This window comes from Lycium ferocissimum, chromosome 10, assembly GCF_029784015.1.
Source record: "Lycium ferocissimum isolate CSIRO_LF1 chromosome 10, AGI_CSIRO_Lferr_CH_V1, whole genome shotgun sequence".
Classification (NCBI taxonomy): Eukaryota; Viridiplantae; Streptophyta; class Magnoliopsida; order Solanales; family Solanaceae; genus Lycium; species Lycium ferocissimum.
In genome coordinates this window covers 40,678,676-40,700,860 of record NC_081351.1, presented here as the reverse complement: position 1 = coordinate 40,700,860, position 22,185 = coordinate 40,678,676, and the positions used below count along the sequence as shown (strand labels likewise).

The following is a 22,185-nucleotide window of genomic DNA, read 5'->3' as shown; positions in this document are numbered from 1 at the left end:
AATTATCTCCTTAACTGATATTTTGTAGACAATGGCTGCCAGTGATGTTATTGTAATAGAATTCCTTTTCATATAGTGGTACGTGACTGGAAGTTCACTTTTTGACCTTATAGAATTGGTTTAGTTTGGAACTTCATGTATACATAATATTTGTAAAGATTAAACTTGATTAGGATTAAAAGTTTGTGTAAATTCGAATTAGGTATTATTCTTTGAATAGATAATCTAGTTTTCAAAGGCTATAAAAGTCGTTCAATATTTGAAGGATATTTCGGTCAATCAATATTTATATTCATGCTTTTAAAATAGTAGAGATAGATAGATAGATATAGATTAACACTTATAATTAAACTTTTAAATGATTTTGATCTGAATAATTGAAATTCTTACCTGCCAATTTGGGCCTATTCGTCGTGAAAGCTTACAAATTGCTTTAATAACAATTTTTAACGAGCAATTCGCAGGAATGTCCTTATTTTGGGGTGGTCTTTAATTTTTATCCATTAAATTGGTGGTCTTTAATATTTGCCCTTCGCCTAATACCAGAGGTTTGGGGTTAGAACCCCGGCTCAGTAAAGGAAAAAAAATAAAAAAAAATCGCAAGACAGAGTTTGTAGCAAGTTAGGCCTATTCGGGCCAAGGCATGCAAAACTCTACTTCAGGCAAAATTTCAAACTCTGCCTGCAGGTAGAGTTTTGTATGCCTGCAGGTAGAGTTTTGTATGCCTGAGGCATGCAAAACTCTGCCTTGCGAATCCCAACTTATGCCTTGCGATTTTTTTTTTTTTTAAATTTTTGACTGAATGAGGGTTCGAACCCTGATCCAAGGGGCTTCTAGCGAATGACAAAACTTAAAGACCACCAATTTAAGGGGAAAAACTTAAAGACCAGTGCTTTTGAAGGGCAATCTGCACAAAAAATTCATTTTTAACGGAAGCACACAGAAAACTTTTTTTTTTTTTTGTACATACAGAAAAATTAATCTCTCCGTCCCAATTTGTTTGACACTTTTCGTTTTTCGAAAGTCAAACGAGTTGTTCTTTGACCGTAATTTTTTCATATGTCTTTTAAATATTTTATATTATTAATTATGGTGACTTAGCTTATGGTGCTTTTTATGTAGTTTTCAAATATGTAAATTTAATTTTCTAAAAATTCAAAGATTTTATGTTCTAACACACGGTCAAAATTAAGAAGTTTGACTCTCGAAAATCGAAAAATGTCAAATAAATTGGGACAGAGGGAGTAAAATTTAATAAACATCAGTAGTTCATACTGGTTCTAATGCACTTAAATTACAATCCAAACTACTATTCATACTGGTTCTAATATATATAAGTAGTTTATATAAGTTTTCCGTCTCTAAATATATCCAAGATGAACAAAGAAAGAAATGCAAATTATTTGTTATGTTAACAGTGTATCCTGCTTCCATATTTAGCTAGAAGATCCGTCATTTTGTTCTGTTTCCATGTTGTGCTAGAAATTTTTTTTTTCCTAAAAAAATTTGACGTTCTATTTATTATTTTCTTTAGGAAAATAATTTTTTTCAAAATCAGAAAGATAACTTTTCTGATTCCAACACCTCACCCCTTTCTGCCCCCTCCCCTCCACCCTCCATGATCACCTCACCACACCTCTAATCCATACCCCATAATATTTGTGTAATTTATATATAAATGCTGTTAAAATAATATTTTTTATAATTTCATTTATTATCAAATAAGAAAATTAATAGATATTACTTATTTTTGAGGAAAATATTTTCCTCCGTACCCAACACACTCGTAGTGTCGATCTCCTCAGTTTCTTTATTACCTTTTTAAATTTGGTGTAGTCTTTATCACCTTTTGTAATTTGGTGTAGTCTTTTATCACCTTAATTAGCTTGGGCAAGTACAGAACTCACTGTGCCCACCCAATTGTCAAAATATGGCACGTTGGCGTAAACGCTTAATATTACCTTGTACTAGTTTTGATAGCAACATCATCTATTTGCTGAACTGTTGTGTAAAAAAGCTGAATAGGTCATTTTCTACTGAATTCAATTTTTAACATCCCATGGTATTGCCATCTTTGAAAGGACACGGAGTTGTTGGGTATAAGATTTCTTGTCTCGCTTTCATGTCGGTTTCTTTTCTCTCTCTCTTTTTTTCTTGTCCTTTGTGTCTTGGTAAATTGCTAAGAAAGAATAAACGAGGGGCATATATACTATATTCTGTATAGTTGAAATAAAAATATAATTTCGACATCAGTAAAAGTATTACCCACATTAAATAAGAATATAAATAGTCATCGTGTCCTCATTTTTTGTTAATATTTTTTCCTACTTCTCCTCCTCTTATAACTTTGTTGTCGGCTTCTTTGCTCCGAATTTAAAACCTAACACTTTGAACATTTGGCTCCTCTATCAACATGATATTTTAATTTGATGAATTGACGTGATTTGATTAAGAGAAATAAAATAAAAGTAATTAAGTGATCAGGGAAGAAAGATGGTGAAAAGGACACAGATTTTACTATCACTTAGTGCGATCATACCTAAAACCTTACCAAAGTGTTAGCTCACTATTACTCTATGATAGTCCACTTTTAAATTCTCACTTATTCTGGTATATATATTTCAAAGGATTGAAAATAACTTTACGCTGTCGAGTCACTTAAAATTTAATTACAAATAATTAATCATAAATAATAAAATTAATAAATTGAAAATAAATTTAATTACCTGTTGCAAGTTGCAACATATTAAAATACATCAACAGCATATGAATTACTTACAATATCAGCATGTATAAGTCAAATCTTTTTTTTTCTTCTTATATGGAGCTTGGAAATTACCAGGGGAGACTAATGACAACTCACAGTGTGTCCCTATACATATTTGGGATACGTTCTGAATGCTAATTTGTATAAACTAGCTACCTTTGGCAAGTTTAAAACTTTGAATATAATGAGTGAGTTTCCATATAATTTCTGGCATATCCAATCAAGTCAACTATTGAATTAAGTACTAATTTGGGGAAAAATTGGAGATGTATAGGTATCAGATTCAACATTAAATAATTCACAGCTCCTTCTGAACAAAATTGTTAAAGAGTCTCCACACGACACTATGTATGATAGTCAAATAATTATTTGTTCTATAGCCAATTGCTTAGCCATTGTATATATATATATATATATATATATATATATATTTAATAGAACAATAGCTCTCGTCCCAATATATATATATATAAAAACAGCCAGCATATGCTTAATATATGTATAATCATGTATAATCAGTATATAATATCGATTAGGAAAAGTAAACATTAAATTTGATCTATTATTTGTATAAAAATCCCTCAATAATTTTTGCTTTGCTTGCTGCACTCTATTTGGAGCTTATCTTTTTCTTATTTCTTTTTTTGAAGCCTCCAGCATGTAAATTTAAATAATTCGTGTGGGTTTAGAATAGTAAGATTCCCTCGTTATAAATTGTTTTTCTCCACCCATAATTTTGAAAAAATATAATCAAATCATATTAAGAACCTAAGATGTTAGAATCCATATACATAAAATATGTTAATTAATTAGAATTAAGTGATAAAACGCATGTAAAGGAAGTATATAATTTATTAATTACTTTGATATAAATATCAATAGCATACAACTTTTCCGGCGAAAACAAAAAAATCATTATTGTTAAAGAAAAAAGCAATTTTATGAACCATCTTTCTAGACAAATGTGTGGTACTCATCCAAACACAAACATTGATATCAAAAAAAAAAAAAAAAAAATTAAAAGGTCCGATGTGGCTACCACGTGGTCGTTATCGTGAATTTTTCACATCAATAAAAAAAAAAAAAAAAAAAAAAAAAGATTTTTTTTTTCTTTTAATGTTTTTAAATTCTATAATTTCTTGTATCACCACATAAACGAAAGATGGGGCTTGATGTTGTAACAAGCAATTACCATGAGAATATATCAAAGTTATAGTTTATATGATTCATATTCCGTAGCTTTTAGTTCATAAATGGGGGCACTAGAAAATTATTGTATTTTGATTGAATCAATGGGAAAAAAAATATCAGCATAAGTCATGGCTTCAAAAATTAGCCTTTCTTCTTTTGCTTCTTCACTTGTACTCTTCCTTTCTGTTTTTCTTTCAGTCCATTTTCAACTAAAGGAAGCTCAAGGTACTCAACCAATTGTGAAAGGTCTTTCATGGACTTTCTATGACTCCATTTGCCCCAACGCTGAATCCATCATCAGGAGGCGGCTCCGGGATGTTTTATATATATATATATATATATATATATATATATATATATATATTGCAATTTGTCCAGGATTTTACTACTTTTCACATACGTAGCGAAGTTCAACAACATTTTGCAAATTTTGAAAATGATTTTCAAGTTTTATCACCATGTTAACAGAGAAGAATCAAGTTATTTATAAAGTAACAGGTCAATTATGTTTTATGATAAACATTAAATAAAACTTGGTAAAATTGAGATATAATAATTAATATGTTTCATTACAAATTTTAAAAATATAATATTGTCTATTAAGAATCTATATAACTTAAATTCTTTCTCCAATATAAATCGGAACCATGTATGTGATCAATGAAGTTGAGGAGTATGATTTAATTTATTTGGTAGTACTATAACTACCTAGGTGGAACAAAAAAAACGATTATTATTAAAGAAAAAAGCAATTTTATGAACCATCATTTTCAAAGCTTGTGGTACATAAGGGACAAATCATTTAATGATTTAAATCATTTTGTAGTTATCAGTTTTTTTGAATTACTTAACTATCATACATATCTCCATTCATTTTGTAAACAAATTTATATGAATTTGTTACTTCTACTTTGTTGTTCATCATAGAAGAAACCGCCATCAATTAGATTTTTTTTTTTCATTTACAACGTCAAATTTGAGACCTCGGGTTAAGAATAAAAGATTCCATACATCCCGCCTCAACCACTGGTGATTATATTTACTAGTTATTAGTTCCTTCTAGCTGTTATAAATAGAGCCTAGTGAATGTGAACCTTCATCAATTAACTTCGAAAGATCAGCATAAGTCATGGCTTCAACTAGCCTTTCTTCTTTTGCTTCTTCACTTGTACTCTTCCTTTCTGTTTTTCTTTCAGTCCATTTTCAACTAACAGAAGCTCAAGGTACTCAACCAATTGTGAAAGGTCTTTCATGGACTTTCTATGACTCCATTTGCCCCAACGCTGAATCCATCATCAGGAGGCGGCTCCGGGATGTGTTCCGGCAAGATATAGGCCAGGCTGCCGGCCTTCTTCGCCTTCACTTCCATGATTGCTTTGTCCAGGTACTTACCTAAGCATAAGCTAAGTTCTACGTGCAAATGGTGAAAATGATTTTGCACAATCAAGTTATTTAATGGCGACTTGGTAAAAATAGATATAACTAATTAATCTGCTATTACAAATTAAATTACTCTGCATATTGTCTTTAGTCTGTCTATATAACTTAAATTCTTTCTCCAATATAATGGAGATATGATCCTGATCAATGAAGTTTAGGAGTAGGTTTTGATTTTCGTTTGTAGTACTATAACTTTTAGGTGGAGATGAGATTCACGATTAGTGAAACAAGAAAAGACACAAGGAAAAAAGGTTTTGGTGAAAGTGTAACATTAATGTACCTAAATAATTAAATGTAAAGTTGTTATGAATTACTTAACTATCATACATATCTCCAACTCCAATTTTGGATAAACAAATTTAAATATAATTTGTTACTTAATCCAAATTGTTGTTTTTGTTTTATTTGATAAACTTTTCGTGCTATTTTCACACAAAGGGTTGTGACAAACAACTCAGAACCGTCGTTCAAAGGTTGGCCAAGTTTTATTGACTAATGGAGTCATTCAACAATTTGACTTTAAGACAGCAGGCTTTTAGGATCATCGACAACCTTCCTTTCTCAATAATGTAGGGTGGTTTCAGTCATATCGTCCATTGCATGTCGTGATCTGTTTTTTTGGTACGTTCATATATGTGATAGTGGTGAAATCAAGATTTTTACTAAGAAATTTAAAATATAAGAAAACAAATACAGAAGGAGTCAATACCAATTTATAATTGTATTCCATTTGCATAGATCATTTTTTATAATGTACTAACTGGAGGCAAAGGTCTTAGTCAAGGCTCAAAGTCATTTAGTGGAAAGTTGGAATTTATTGAATTAGCCGCCGGTAATCAATTTGTTAGGTCTAACAGATCAAATTAATTGTAAGACTTGGGAGCTCTTTTAAAGTGGATACAACAATCAATTTCGAATCGGCTAATTAGTTAGCTCAGTAGTCAGCATAATCCATATGAGGTTCCCAGTTCCACTTTTTTTTTTTTTTTTTTTCTTTTTGACATGAGATTTTTCACCTTTCCATGGTTATTACGTTCTCTAGTTTCGACGTCCTTCTCCAATAGGTTCAATCCAACAAATGAATCCAAAAAACACACTAGCTCACCTTTTCTTCTTCAAAATTTCAACAACGGAGGTTTTCAAAACTTTATCACTTGCAAGCTTCTCTAATCTTTAATTTGTACAAAAAGTTCTGTTAACATTTAATTTATATAGTATTTTCTTTCAAGACATTTAACTGAAGTTGGTTTTACAATTTTTTTGATGGTACAGAAACTTCTTTGTAGTTGTGATTTTGACCAAGTTTTGGATAAGATCCGGCTCTAACTCATCAAACCCCAATTAAATCACAAATGGGTATATATACTTTATACTATCAGATAAAATTGACTTGTAACAATCAGGTAACTATTCATATCAATTTTGATATATTAATCTAATATATAGAGTCATAACTTGTTGTAATAAATTAATTGCATGGATAAGTGTTGAAAACTTAATCCAAATTGATATACTAGTACGATTTGATAAAGACTGTTCGACTATTTTCAAAAAAAAAAAAAAAAAAAAAAAAGTCGTGGACAAACAAATCAGAAACATCCTTCAAAAATTGTTCAAGCTTTATTGACTAATGGAGAAATTCAATAAGCTTTAGTACAAAAGCCTCAAATAATTGACAAGTTTCCTTTCTCAATAATGTTCGCATTCAAGCGTCCATTAATACCGTTTCGTTTCTTTCCTTTTCTTGTTCTTTATTATTTATAATATTTTCTTATAAAACGAATTGGTCAAATATAAACACTTTCATAATTGTTTACTAACAAAAGATGTAGTAAAGCAAAGTTTTAATTGTTATCAACAAGCTAAAATCAATACTGACAGAACAATGCTCTTCATCTGATCAGAACAATATATACCAACATGCATCACATCCCATATATATAAGTATGATACATAAATTTAGACTATACATTACATCATAATTCTTTTACTATATCAATTTAGTTTAACTTATGATAACCAGTTGGTTATTATTTTTATAAGGTTACAAATTAATCCTCATGGTGAATATCTGTTTATGATATCTTATTAAGTGATCTGATAGTATAAATAATCAATGCAGTCTGGTGGTCCGGACTATGATCTACCATTAGGAAGAAGGGATGGACTCAACTTTGCAACAAGAAATGAAACCCTAGCCAATCTTCCACCACCTTCATTCAACACAAGTGAACTTCTAACTTCACTTTCCACAAAAAACTTCACCCCCACAGATGTTGTTGCACTTTCTGGTGGCCACACTATTGGTATTGGCCATTGCATTTCTTTCACTAACAGACTTTACCCTAATCAAGATTCATCCATGGATAAAACCTTTGCCAACAACCTTAAAACAACTTGTCCCACCTCCAATTCCACAGAGAACACGACTGTCCTAGACATCCGATCACCTAACAAGTTTGATAACAAGTACTATGTTGATCTCATGAATCGACAAGGACTTTTTACCTCCGATCAAGATTTGTACACGGATAAAAGAACTCGAGGGATTGTTACGAGCTTTGCTATTAATGAGTCACTTTTCTTTGAAGAATTTGTGAATTCCGTGGTCAAGATGGGGCAGTTGAACGTGTTGACAGGTACACAGGGTGAAGTTAGGGGCAATTGTTCGGTCAGGAATTCAGCTAATTATAATTTGCTACTTTCTTCTTCTTCTGTTGCAGAAGAGACACAAGAAACTTGGTCAGAAATATAATGTAACCCTTTTGTGGTTATTTCTACAAATGTTGTCTTGTTTTTCTCTTTGGGGATTGTGTGTGTGTGTGTGGGGGGGGGGGGGGGGAGAATATAAGTACGTGTTGAGTAGAATCTTTGTGTGCACAGAGTTCTTATGTCCGAAATGTGTGTGAGCTAGTGAATCATAAAACTTCGTTTATTACTCTATCCAATCTTAGGCCTCATTTATTTATGCTTAACGAAAATCTGAATTTTAATTATTTAGATTTCAGTTACTAAGGAATTCATATTTTAGGTCTTAATATTAATCATTTAGATATTAAGTATTAAGTGCGCTTATTATTTTTTTAGTTTTACAATTACTTAATGGGTTTGAATACATACGCTTGATTAAGACATATAATAAAGTTTTAATACCATATCCATTCAAGGATTTATGGAAAGATAGATGTTTCATCACTACTTCATCCATTTTCACCGCTAAGCTCCACCGTTGTCGCGCGCTGCCCACTTTATCAATTAACACCACCGCCACTATTGATGTCCACAATTGTCACCTTTTTCCAGCCACAACCACTAGCATCACCAAAATCACCACAACACAATCATTTGCCACGTACTACTAAAAAAACAAGATTTCCCGACCTCAAAAAATCGACCTCATGAGGCCGGTAAAGTCATAATATTTATTTTTCAATTTTTTAAAAAATAAACTGACCTCATGAGATCGGTAATTTTGTACCAAAATTTGAAAAAATAATGTACCGACCTCAGTAGGTCAGAAATTTATTTGATGCCTAATATTATAATTTTATTTTTAATTTAAAAGAATACCGACCTCACGAGGTACCTCATTAAAAATAATTAAAAATTATTTTTAATAAACCGACCTCGTGAGGTCGGTATTCTTTTAAATTAAAAATAAAATAATTAAATATACCGACCTCATGAGGTCGGTATAATTGGGAAAATAAATTAAATTAAAACAGACCCAAATAAACCCTTCTCTCTCTTTCCCTCTCATGTTTTCACTCCCCCTCTCTCTCTTACCCTAATACGTCGTCGACGTCACCATCATTGTAGGGAGTCACCGTCGCCGCCATCCCTAATCAGTACGGTCGTCACCATCGTCACCGTCGCCACCGTCCCTAATCAGTACCACCGTCGCCGTCGCGTCCACAGCCAACCATTTGAGGTATGCTTTCTTTCTTTTCTTAATTAATATTGCGCTGTAATTAGAAATCTTCTGATGATGGTTAATGTTCTATATTTGGCATTGTGCTGTTAATTTGATGGAAGAAAGTTACGGGGAGAAAATTTCTATTTCCAAGTTTTTTTTTAAAAAAAATCTATTTCCACTAGTTCAGAAGAAAGTAGGGAAGTCTGACATTCAAGACCATTCTTGTTTTTGCAAATTGGGAAGTTTATATCCATGCCAAAGACAATGTCGGGTGCTATGGGCTTTTACAGTCCTGTCTAATGAGAATTGTACTTTTTTTCATGTGTTTGGTTTTGAATTTTCTGAATTTGTGATGGGTTTACATAATTTCAAGAACAGAGATTAGCAACATAGATTTAAGTATGAAAAAGAAAAGAGTTCTTTACTTTGAAATAGCCTTCATGGTGCTTGTTTTGAGAACTGTGCATCGTCTTTTGGAGTTTTGTGTAATGAAAATAATTCTTTGTATTTTCTAACAACTGATAGTCAAACTTAGAACAACTGCAAATGTCAAGACTATAATTTCTCAACAGAATATTAAGAGGATGACTAAAATCTATATAATTCACATTGTCAATGATTAATGTGACAGTACAGGGATATATTAGATATCCAAAGTCAACATGAAATCCTTTCATCAATTTTTGGGGATCAAGAATACGATCAAGAAATATCTAAGTCATAGTCACATATATAACATCATGAAAAAGAAATGTAAGACCTACCATAGTTTGTCTTCTACTCATTCACCTAATGCGGCTCCTTTCTTCATCTCTTGTGCTTGCTTCTCGATATGTCCATACATCGAGTAACAACTGCATTGATTTATATATTTGTCTTGTCTCTTCTTTCACCATACTTGTTTGTTCGGAAAGAACTACAGGAAATGAAAGAGTCATTTTTAATGATTGTCAAGGTAAAATATAGATAATAAGAATACAGTCGACATGTTATTACTTCAAGTTCACTTTAGAATTATGTATAGTAACAGAATAATTCTCCATTGTCTTTCTAATTTACTGTTTTCCTTTATCGTGATTGACATGAAGTTACTTTATACTGATTGATCTCTAAACACTACTAAAAATCAGCTATTTACCTACGTGGGTTACCGAGGGACAAATTTCATGTAGCTATTCCGAGGGACTTTGCCATGGCGTACCTCAGAAAAGTCCAAAATTTTAATTCTTAATTATTTTTTAAAGATACGTAGGACATCCCTCGGTAAATTATGCAACTTTTTTACATTCAACATTTATTTGACTATACCGAGGACTCTCTCGGTACATAATTAAAAACAATTTAAAATTTCTGAGAGAGACCCTCGGTAATATAAATATAAACATTCTGAATTTCCTTTTTCTTGTACCGAGGGACACCATCAGTATATTAATAAAAAGTAAATGAAAATTAAATAAAATGTACCGAGGGAGTCTCTCGATAAAGTAGATATAATCATTTTGAGTTTTCTTTTTTAAAGTGCGAGGACATCTCTCGATATATTTAAATATGTAAAATTGAGTATTCAATAAACAATTATTTTATATTTTTTAAACAAATAATAGCGATGGTGTCAATTGATAAGTCCGTCGGTAATTGTTTAAAGGTTTTTTTCCCTTTTTTTTAGTAACATTACCTTTTTAGACTTATCGTAAGAAAATTAGTAGTACCACTTATTTATTGTACTAAGTAGGCGTTTGTCCATGAAAACCAAATATTCATTTTATTTGGAATTTTGAAGTTGGAGCTGAAACTGGAGTTGAAGTTGTGTTTGGTTATGATTTTTGCAAAGAATATTTGATTGCTTAAATGTATTGAAAGTGAAAACAGGTTTTTAGGTGTTTTTCAAATTCCAAATACAACCTGAAGTTGTATTTGAAATTTTCATGGCCAAACGTTGATTTTCAAATAAAGTAAAAACGTTTTCCGGAAAAAAGAGAAAGATTCTCAAGTAAAAGTGTATTTGTGATAGCACTATAAAGAATGTTATAGGTGATAAGTTTAAAAAGTGATATAACAACAACATACCTATTTTCACAAGTGGGATGCGAGGATAAGTGTACGCAGACCTTATCTTTACCTCTTTTAGGTAGAGAAGGTTCGCTTCCGATAGACCCTCGGCTCAAGAAATGTTTAAAAAGTGATAGTATAAATAGAAGTGTTTTTAGTGGCATCCTTAATAAAAGTTGATTAATTAGCTTATAAATTGACAATGGTTAAAGTGTGTTGTGTTAGAGGTATTGTTAAGCAATGTTAGTGATTGATAAGTCTATACATAATAAATACAGTAAGTAGAGGTATATTAGTGGTATTCTTAAGTAATATTCCTGATTGATTAGCTTGTAAATTGATAATTACATTAAGTAAAGGCATTAGTGGTATCTTTAAGAAATATTATTGATTGATTAGTTTATACGTCAATAATTACGAAGTGGAATTGTATTTGTGATATCCTATTATGTTACAACCACTTAATGAGTCTGAATGATTATTAAAGATCTGTAACAAAGTCTTAGTATCGTTAACATGTCGATTAAAAAATTGGGAGAATAACGTATATATACCTAAGAATAGGGTATATTTACAAAATATGACTATACTTTTTAGTTTATAAAACCTAGCAACAGATTTCTTACAAAATATATACGAAAAGTTTCACTCAAGGCTTAAAAATTTTCAGTCAAAATTTTGTGTATGAAAACTATATGAAATGTGTATATTTCACTCAAGGCTTCAAATTTTCGCTCAAAATTTTGGGTATAAAAACTGTATGAAATATGTATATCTCCTCAAGGCTTAGGTTTTTCACATTTTACGTGTATGAAAATTGTATAAAAACAGTATGAAATATGTATTTAACTATATCAAATTTGTATAAAGTTCATGTTAGGTTTTTGAAAATTTAATACAACTACAACATCATTATATACAACTTTCATACAATGTTCATACAAATTTGAATCTTGCTTCGAAATTCGAATCAAATTAATACAATTACAACAATAATGTATACAACTTTCAAATAATTCGGCCCACAAACAAGGTGGAGTTAGTTATGCAGAGGAGTAGCAACCAACATATCGGCTATGTTTGCATCGGTCTACTTTTGCAATATTGGATACCATACGGTTAGGTTTACAAATTTCAACAACAACGGTGCGATGCATGGCAAAAGCGCTGCTACGTTCATGAGCATTTTATGGGCATTTCTTGGTTAAAAATGTTTCAGCCACACAAAATTCTTCATAATCAACGGTTATTGTCTTCAGATCTACGCATATTCTTGAATTACCATAACTTTACAAAAAGATGGATTAAAAGTCTTCCCCATAGCCGAGAAGGTTCGAAAGTAGCAAGAAACCAAAATTTTCCAAATCATTATCCGATGCTAATAGCCATAACCAAAGCTTAGCATCAATTCTTAACAACAGACATGTCGGAAAATCTGATGGATGGTGGTGGCCATTGAATTCCTTATCCCTTCCCGTCGTTCCTGAATTCACCCCACTAAACCCACTTCCAAAAGCCGGATCTGACTCCTGCAAGTGGGTGCCGCAAAGTGATAAATGGGTCAGATTGGGGAAGGGAATGGTGGAGCAGCTCTGTTATTAGAGGAAACAGAAAATGGGGAGAAGGGGAAGGGAGGGTGGGACGGCTCTGTTTGGGAGGAAAAAGAGAACAATGAGAAGGGGAAGGGAGGGGTGGGTTTTAAATTTTTCTAGATCTGGTATGTTGTGTAATTAAGTTAATATGTTCTGTAAATAAGGAAAAATATCCTTATATTTTGTAATATAGAGTCTTAAGTAGTATTATTAGGTTATTTTCCCTAAAAAAATTCTATAAAGATGGCGACTCCCTTCCTCCATTTTGTCATCGCTACCGCTACGGCATCCCCCGTCATTTTCAATTATTGTCACCGCCCACCATTATTAACTATCACTACTCACAACCACCGCCATTGTCAATTACTACAATCAACATACATTGCTACTAGTCACTATTTACAATCATAGCCACCAACCACCATTTCTACTACAACCATCGTTCATGACTACCTACAATCACCACCATCAGTCACCACTATATATTGTCAATCACCGTCATCATTCACAACTATATATCATTAATTACCGTCGTCATTTAACAACACTATTAGCCATCACTATCAATCGCCACCACAAATCACTACTACCATTATTCATTACCACTAGCTACTACCGACAATACCACCATTAGCTGACACCATCTTCAATTGACACCACCACCACCACCTATGGTCATGCCACCACCAACCTTCATATGATATATTTTTTTGATAACATATTAGATTAGTTTAGTATAATATTAAATTTCATACTAATTTTTTTAAAATAAAGAATATTTAACACATTCAGATGTCGGAAAGCAAACAGTCTTAACTCTTAATAATGTAGTATTCAAACCCGAATACAACATCTTAATATTCATATGTGTATTTAGATCCAGACATATAATTCTTAATGCATATCTTAATATTATATGTGCATTCAGATTTTGACGTTTTAATCTTAACAAAAACAAATGAGACCTTAGTTTTTTTGAGAAAACAATATTTATGAAAAAAATTGTATAAGTTTAGTGATTCTTTTTTCGTTTGGAGATAATTTGATTTGACATTTCCAAACAAAATTTTATTTTCACTCTTTTAGGATAAATTCATCTTTTTTTAAAACAATCTCAATTTTGTCTTAACAAATATAAAATATCTTTTGTTAAGTTAAAATTTTATTCAATTGGTGGTTCGATCTAAAATAGTACTAATTTAAATTATAAATATTTAAAGTGAGTTTTTCGCAACTTTTCTACAAAATTTTATGGTTATTATCTCAATTTAAATTTTTTATTTACTTATTATCTCCAAGATTATAAGAGGTTTAATATATACATTAGAACCAAAAAAAGGTTGAGAGAAAACTTAAAAGGAAAAAAGAACAAAAGCGGGAAGCTTAAGCGCCAAAAATTCAGCAAAAAGAAAGATATTGCTGACCTAGCTTATTTTCAGCAAAAAGAAAGACTTTGAGCCAAAACTTACATCTCTTCAACTTAGGTTTTGTTCAAAGTTGTAACCCATCACCATTTGTAAAAAATGGACTTGTCAACAGCGAAATTGACACCAGTTATGTTCCCCTCCTTTTCAACTCCCTCCGCTTGAATTTTTTAAAACCCATCACCATTTGTAAACAGACCTAGCAAATTTCTCAGCTTTTCTGGTAAATCTTTCTCTCTTTTATTCTTTCTTGTAATTTGGGGATTCTTTTTCCGACCTAGCAAAATGATCCAAGTTTGAATTTTTTGTTTGTTGAATTGAAATTCATGCCAAACTGAATTAATCCTTTATCTATTAATCTGAAATTTGTGCCAAACTTTTAGCTTTCTCTTTTACTAGTAGATTGATTGATGGGTATTTTTTTTAAGAACACCTCTATGCATAGAAGACAAACTTAATTTATCTTTCACTGCACATTATTTGGATTGAAGTTGCAGCATATTCAATTGGTATTGAGAAGCTTTTCTCTGAGATCTTCCCCCAAACCCCTTGTTTTTAATTCGTCAAATTATTTCATAAAATCTTACAATTAAATTGGTTACTGCGGTCACGACTCCGTTACTGTGGTCACGACTATGTTACTGTGGTTTATCCACTTTCCCCTCTCATTTGGATTGTGGAAAATTGGTTGCAAATTATGGAGATCCTTCTAAGAATTGGAATTTTAGGAATTCACTCTACAACTAAACATAGTCAGCATAATAGTTAAGATATCTAACTGTGTTATTAATTAGTCCATGAAGTATAAATTTTGTTGCAAATTGTAGTTACTTAATTTGCAAATTGTGGTTGCTTAATTTTCAGCATCCGTTAGAGTTCTTGCCTTCACTACTGCTGTTGTTGCTGTGCTGTTGCTGAAAAAGAAAGACCAGAATAGTTTTATCGTCGCCCCGCCAGTTGTGGTTCCCTTCTTTCTCTCTCTTTTCCCCATAATTCTATTTATTTTTCTTTTGAAATCTATGATTGAATTGGTTTGGTTTTTTCATAATGAACTGGTTTTGTTCTTTGAGATTCCATTCATCCTCGTTTCTCTGCTTAGGCATTTGTTTTCTAATTCCTAAAATCTTTGTGTTTTTTATTTTGTTGTTGATTGAACGATTCCTTTAATCCCTTTTCCGGTTGTTCCCTGCCTTTTATGTGATTAAGCATTTTATTTGTAGACTATGGGGAACTGTATATCGAATTTGGTTTATTTACTTGATCACTAAAGCTGTGTATTAGATGTAGAATTTTTCTATGCATCTTAAAGTATTGATGTGGATTTGTTATCTGTACATGTAGATGGAAAATGAACATCGTAGATGGATGTATGATAGGGTGTTACCTAATCGGCGGTGGTTGAGGGATGAATTTAAGCAAGGCGTTGAGGGGTTTCTTAATCAGGTAAATTTATTTTGTCAAAAGGACGGGACAATTAGGTATCCTTGTGCGGATTGCAATTGTATAAAGTGGTTAAAACCGGAAGATATTAGGGCTGATCTTTGTAGTAAGGGTTTTATGGATGACTATTATGTTTGGTCCAGATCTTCCATCACCTGGAAAGTTAGATCATCTACGGAGGGTGTGCATCATCACTGATGGAGAAGGGTATGTTTATTCTTTTATTGCATTCTAATTCCTCTATTATTTTCTAATTCTTGAATTAACAATTTTAAATGTTTTAAAATTGTTGTCTTGTAGGTTTTATCCTTCTAGGCCGGCTGCAAATGCAATCTCAACAGCAATCCAGAAACTTTATAGCGGTGCCTTCGCGACGTGGGGTGAAGTTCCATGTCATACGCAACAGGAAATCCTTAACGAGTTTATGGTATGTATACTTTGGATCACAAAATGGATTAAATGAGTCTTCTCCTCCAATTCTAAAATATCTTAAAGTACTATGGTGGGAACTCTCTGTTATCTCTTTCTCCATGTCTCAATACCTTTCTTCTTTTACTAACTACTATTTCCATCTTTTTGTTCTAGCTATCTTCTTTTTACTATTTTCTAGTTTACTTCTTGTTCTAGGCCTAGTTATCTTCTTTTCTTGAAGTTTATTAATCCTCCTTTCTATTTGTTTTCACTTTTATGTCTATTGTCTAATGTTTGTCTTCTTAAATGAAAAAATATGCCTACAGATCTTATATGTTGGTGCCTACAGTTCTTATATGTTGGTTGTTTTTGTGCTGTTAACTAGCTATGTAGACCATTACTACATGTTAATTTATTTTCCTATCAGATAAATCATAAATCTTGGCCTTTTGATATAGAGGCTTTAAATTATCAGTGTGCTTTTCTTTTTGGAACTTGTACTCCAGTGACAAGAGTGTATACTTTGATTTAGAGGATTTGGGCAACACCACTGGCCAGTGGGACTTGTATGGATCGTATGACAAAGGGCATAATAAGAATAGTTGTTAGCTTCTTCAAGATACCTTAAATATAGAATGACAAGAAGTTATTCGATATTGATTTTGCACTTCAAATTCCATGGAAGATGTCTTCTTAGTGTAGGCACTTGGGACGTCTATTCCTCGATGTCTTTTACATTTTTTTTTCCCGGAAAAAAGTGTACATGGAACCCTGTCGAGGATAATGTTATTAGAAGCAATTTTACAAAGAAGGCGAGTTCTCGGTTGTCAAATATTTTTTTTGAAGCTCGAAATAAGGGTCAAAAGCACAGTCGGCTTGGGACGACATTATCGGGAGGAGCTTAATAAATGCCGGGCTACGCGGCGTTTCAAAAGAAGAGCGCCCAGACAAAGGCAGCTCGAAAGTCTAAGAAGGGTGGCTCATTGCACACTTGTGGTTCAGTGTCCATGGGGACTGCTCGGAGGAAATTGGTAATTGTTTAAGCATTTAGATGGCAGCAAATACAAATAATGACATAAACAACGTTAACTTGGTTTATTTCATTTGCGTAAAGTTTCTCTTGGTAGACCACCCACTCGACATGAGCTATGGAAGAAGACCCATACGAAAATCGAAGATGGAAAAGAAGTTTGGGTTGAGCCACGGGCGGGAGGATACCTATGTAAGCTCTAAACTTACTTGGAATATATTTGACTAGTAATATTGTTTTTATGGTTACTTGGTAAGACTCAACTTCTATTTAGTTTTCTCTTCATGTTAATCCTTCTTAAGTTCACATAAATAATCTCTTGGTGATATTATCTTGGATAAATTTTATGGCTTTTGAATCTTTAGATTTTCGCTTAACTTCTTTCTTCTTCTTATTTAACTTTGTTCTCAACTGTGTTTATTTGCTATATATCTTAGTGATCTGATCAACAATTATACTTTCAAAATAATCCCAAGTCTTAGATACTAGTAATGATAAGGGATGGAATGAACATTCATTTTTTTTTTTCATGATAGGTTTGTGTTTCTGTTGGAAATGTTAATGTATAAACGCACCGACTAAGTTGACAAACAATATCCCAATTTAGCAACATGTTTATCTTCATCTTCACCGTTTTGATATCTACATCTTTTCTCATGGAGGTTGAAAGGCGCATCATGTTCTTTTAGCCTTTGTCTATGGGACATAAAGTGCTTCGATTTGTGACAAAAAAAGGACCTACTTATTTCTCGAACAATAGTTCCATGAACACTCGCCACAACTTCGGGCTTAGGTGCATCGTCACTTACCATCTTTTTGTCACGTACTAGATGGGATTGGAGTTGAGTTTTCCACTTCTATCCAACTCCGACCAGCTTCTTTTCTCCTTCCTTTGCTCCCTCATGCCACCAACATCAATCCACTTACTATGCAATGCATACATATTAGACAGAAGTACATAAACAAACTTGTTATCACCTTCCAATTCTATCACCTTTGCAGCAGCTACTTCTGCTATCTTTAGATTCCCACAAGTGACAGAAGCACCTAGTAATGCCTTCCAAACTAATCCAAAGTTTTTAAATCTCAAAGTTGATTTGTCTCCGATGCTATGAATATCATGACCCGAATGATTTGATCGTTTTTCGGGTTGTTGAACCGGGTCGAATATTTATCTAGCCAAAAGCAAAACTAAATTAAAGTCTTACTTGAAAAAAAATTATAATTTCATTACTCCATAAGCTTCAAGAATTTATGTAATCTACAGATTGGGAATTGATCTTTTTCCCTGTTATATTGCCCCATCAGATCCTCTATATTTTAAGAAAATCGTGTTCCTATAATTTGTTGGATTGTGTGTTATATATAGCTTTTCTTTCGTATTTCTTCATAAAGATAACATTTTTCTTGATTTTAATGGCTGAGGCAATATTGACTTATTTCTAGTTATTGCAATGAAGATAAGTAAAAGCGAGATCCAAAAGAAATTTGCCTTACTGAACGGGAATCAAATTTCACCTTCACTCGGGCGCTAGTTTTAACTATTTTTTTGCTGGTTTAAGATTCAAATATTTTGATCTTGGAGATTCTGCCCATCCGAACATTGGCTGGGCAGCTTGTTAAAAAGCTACTCAAGTAAAATGAAGTTGTCTTGTTTTTTTTTTTTTTTTTTTTTTTCACTTTTCAGAATTTATTTTATACCGTTTGTTTATTTACTAAAATTTACTTTTAATGTAGAATCGGTATAATCAAGCGATGGAGGATCTCGTTAGGGTCGGTCGATGATCAAGGCAATCCAATCACGCCATCAGAGGAACAAACTATCTCCTGTTGGTTAGACGTGGTCGGTGGTGTAAATAAGGGAAGAGCGTATGGCCTTTGCTCCGAGAAGAACTTTCACCGCATCCAGTGTGGATTGCAAGGTATAGGGAGTTCTGCCACTGTGTCAAATGAGCAGCTCGAGGAGATGCGAGACGAGCTTCGGGAACTTGCTAGGAAATATGAGGAGGAACAAAATAAAAGGTTGAAGGAGGAGCGACGTAGGATAGTGCTTGAGTCAGACGTCAACCTCATCAAGTTGCCCCGTTCTCCACCCCCGAGCCCCGATCATGATGATGGAGAGGATGCAGAGGATGAGGAGGATCGGGGAGCATGGAGATGATGAGGATCGGGAGAACAGTATGGAGAGATCGAAATGGAGTATTAGGGGTCAGTTGTTATTTTTGTTTGTGCATTTGGTGAACAGATGCTATGTGTGCCAAAAAGAGTCAGAGTCAGTTAACATCTTTTTTTGCATTGCCCTGTTGCAACAGATCTACGGCACATGTTTACAACAATTTTGGAATCGGTTGGACAATCCCATATAGCTTAAAAGGAAGCGGTTAAAAGTTGGAGCTTATGGAAAGTGAACAAAACCATCAACAAGATCCGGTAAATGATACTGCATGTATTTTTTGGTGTTTATGGACGAGAGAGGAACAGCGAGATGCTTTGATGGGACTTCACTCCCTAAAGCTGTTCTCTAAAATCAAAGTGTTTAGTTAACCTTTTTAGTTGGAGCAATCTATCCCTTTTGTGAATGATGTTATCCCCCTTTTAGATTTCATTGGCTCCCTCTCGGTGGCTTAGTAGCCTTGAAGTCTTTTGCTCATGGTTTTAAACTCCCAGCTCTTACTAGTTTTCTTTTGCAGTGTCTGGAGTTTTTAGCCTTTTCTTTGTAAAGTTTGCATCTGCTTGATGCTTTTGAATATGAATATAGTTCATCAAAATAAAAAAAAATTTGTTATTTTTGTTCTAACTTATGTTACTTTGGCTTGTTTGAAGTCTAGTGGGATGCTTGTGATATATTTTTGCATAACGTCGAAGTTGGTTAGATTCGTACGATGTTTGTTGGCTTAATTTTAATGTATGAATTATTTCGGAGTATTTTTATTATTGTTTTGATGGCTATTATTGGTTGTGTTTCAGTTTCTATTGAATCGGCTATTGAAATATAAGAATATAGCAGGTGCTGTAGAAAAAATAGGCATTGCTTGCCAAAATAATACTAGAAATAATGAGGGACTTACTGATAGAATCCCTCGGTAACAAGTGTAATTGCAAATCTCAGATTTTCAGGTTACTGAGGGACGTCCCTCATTATTTTCAAATATCAAAGTACTTTTCATTTAGCTTACCGATGGACATTCCTCAGTAAAATGAAAAATATAATTATTAAATATTTTATTTATCAAGGGTTGTCCCTCGGTGTATTTAAAATTTTAATTTAATTAGCATTAATATACCGATGTATGTCCCTCAGTAAATAATATATCAATATTATATATATTCTTAAGTACCGAGGTCGTCCCTCGGTATATTTAATTTTGCATGAATGTGAGGGAAGGAAGTACCGAGGGATGTGTGAGGGTCTCCATCGGTATTTGCCGAGAGTGTCCCTCGGTATTATTTACCAAGGGTCAAATTACCCACAAGCCTAATACCGATGGCGTCCCTCGGTAAATCCTGGTTACCGATGGACCTCCCTCGGTAAATTCCGTAGGTAAATCAGGATTTTTTAGTAGTGTATAAATCATTCCCTTCTAAAGAGGGAAAAATGAAGGTAAGTTCCACCATGCGAAGAGTAATCAGTTAAAAGAATAGAAATGATGAAAATTAGCAGCTTATAGAATGTAAAAGTCCTTGAAGTTCGGAAAAATCCAGATTAGTTAATGTAGAAGAGCAAAATCTGTTGTGACCATGAAATCATCTTGGATGCAGAAGGAGATTACACACACTATTTAAATAATCTCATCAACGCTCCACCAAAATGGTTGGCATCATGGATCAAGATAGTATGAATAGATGATTATCCGCACGACCCTTGTCATTTGAGAATTTATTCAGGTAGACTCATGACTACAAAATGAAACTAGCAAATGATATTGGTATAAAAGATTTTGTAAAGATGTAAGTTTTTGTAAGAATATGTGATATTGTCATATTGGTATAAAAGATTTTCTAAAATTAAAATCAGCAACATATATTCTGAAAACTTACATGCTTCCACCTCTCGTCATATATGAAGTTAGCACGCTCAAAATATATCATGATATCCACCATGTCATAATAGACAATGTTACTTTAACCATTTCACAATCAGTGTGCTCATCTATCTAAGTTGTAGGTACTCTAAGCTGCATGATCAACCTTTAGGCCTACATTTGTAGTAAACTAAGTTGCATGATCAAACTTTACACCTATGTATCTAGTTAACTTTATTAAGTTCGGGATTCAAATTGATTTCATTTGTGTCTACAAATAGTTTAAAACAAAAATAAGAATTATCTATTAAACTATACCAATATTTGATTGGCTAGAATACTAGATTAACGTACAATTTGAATGTGGTGAGGAAAAAGTTGTAATTATCCATAACACCAAAAACCAAACAAATAAATTGTGAAGTACCCTTACCTAGTGGGATAATACAGAAGTCTATGAAACACCAATCTAACACCTTGTTCCCTCTGATGATCCTTAAAACCTCAAAGAGAATTAAAAAATAAAAAAAAAGTACCAATCAAAGGCAAAGTTGCATCACCCAGGAAAATGCCTGAATAAAGAACCAAAAGAGAAGAAATGGTGAGAAAAACTAAACGAACACTTACCTCATCAAAAATAAATTTATGACCTCCAGATTAAGAGAATGTTTGAATAAAGAATTCACAAGGTAGTAGATCAGCAAAGTAAGACAAGCTATAATGGATACATGATATATCTCAAAATACTCACTTCTCATAGATGGTGATAGATGGGTAGAAATTGTAGAATCTAACATTTTGCCTTACGTAAATAATTAACGGCAACTAGCTTATGGCCGCTATATAATTGTCGGTAAAACTACTTTTTGTAGTAGTGTCTATAAGATTTATGTAATGTGGTAT

The 22,185-nt window shown here is 32.8% G+C and overlaps 1 pseudogene; it reads left to right on the top strand.

Moving 5' to 3' along the window:
- The first annotated feature begins 4,926 nt into the window (after positions 1 to 4,926).
- Positions 4,927 to 8,193, top strand: LOC132033864 (peroxidase 12-like; annotated as a pseudogene).
- The last annotated feature ends 13,992 nt before the right edge of the window (positions 8,194 to 22,185 follow it).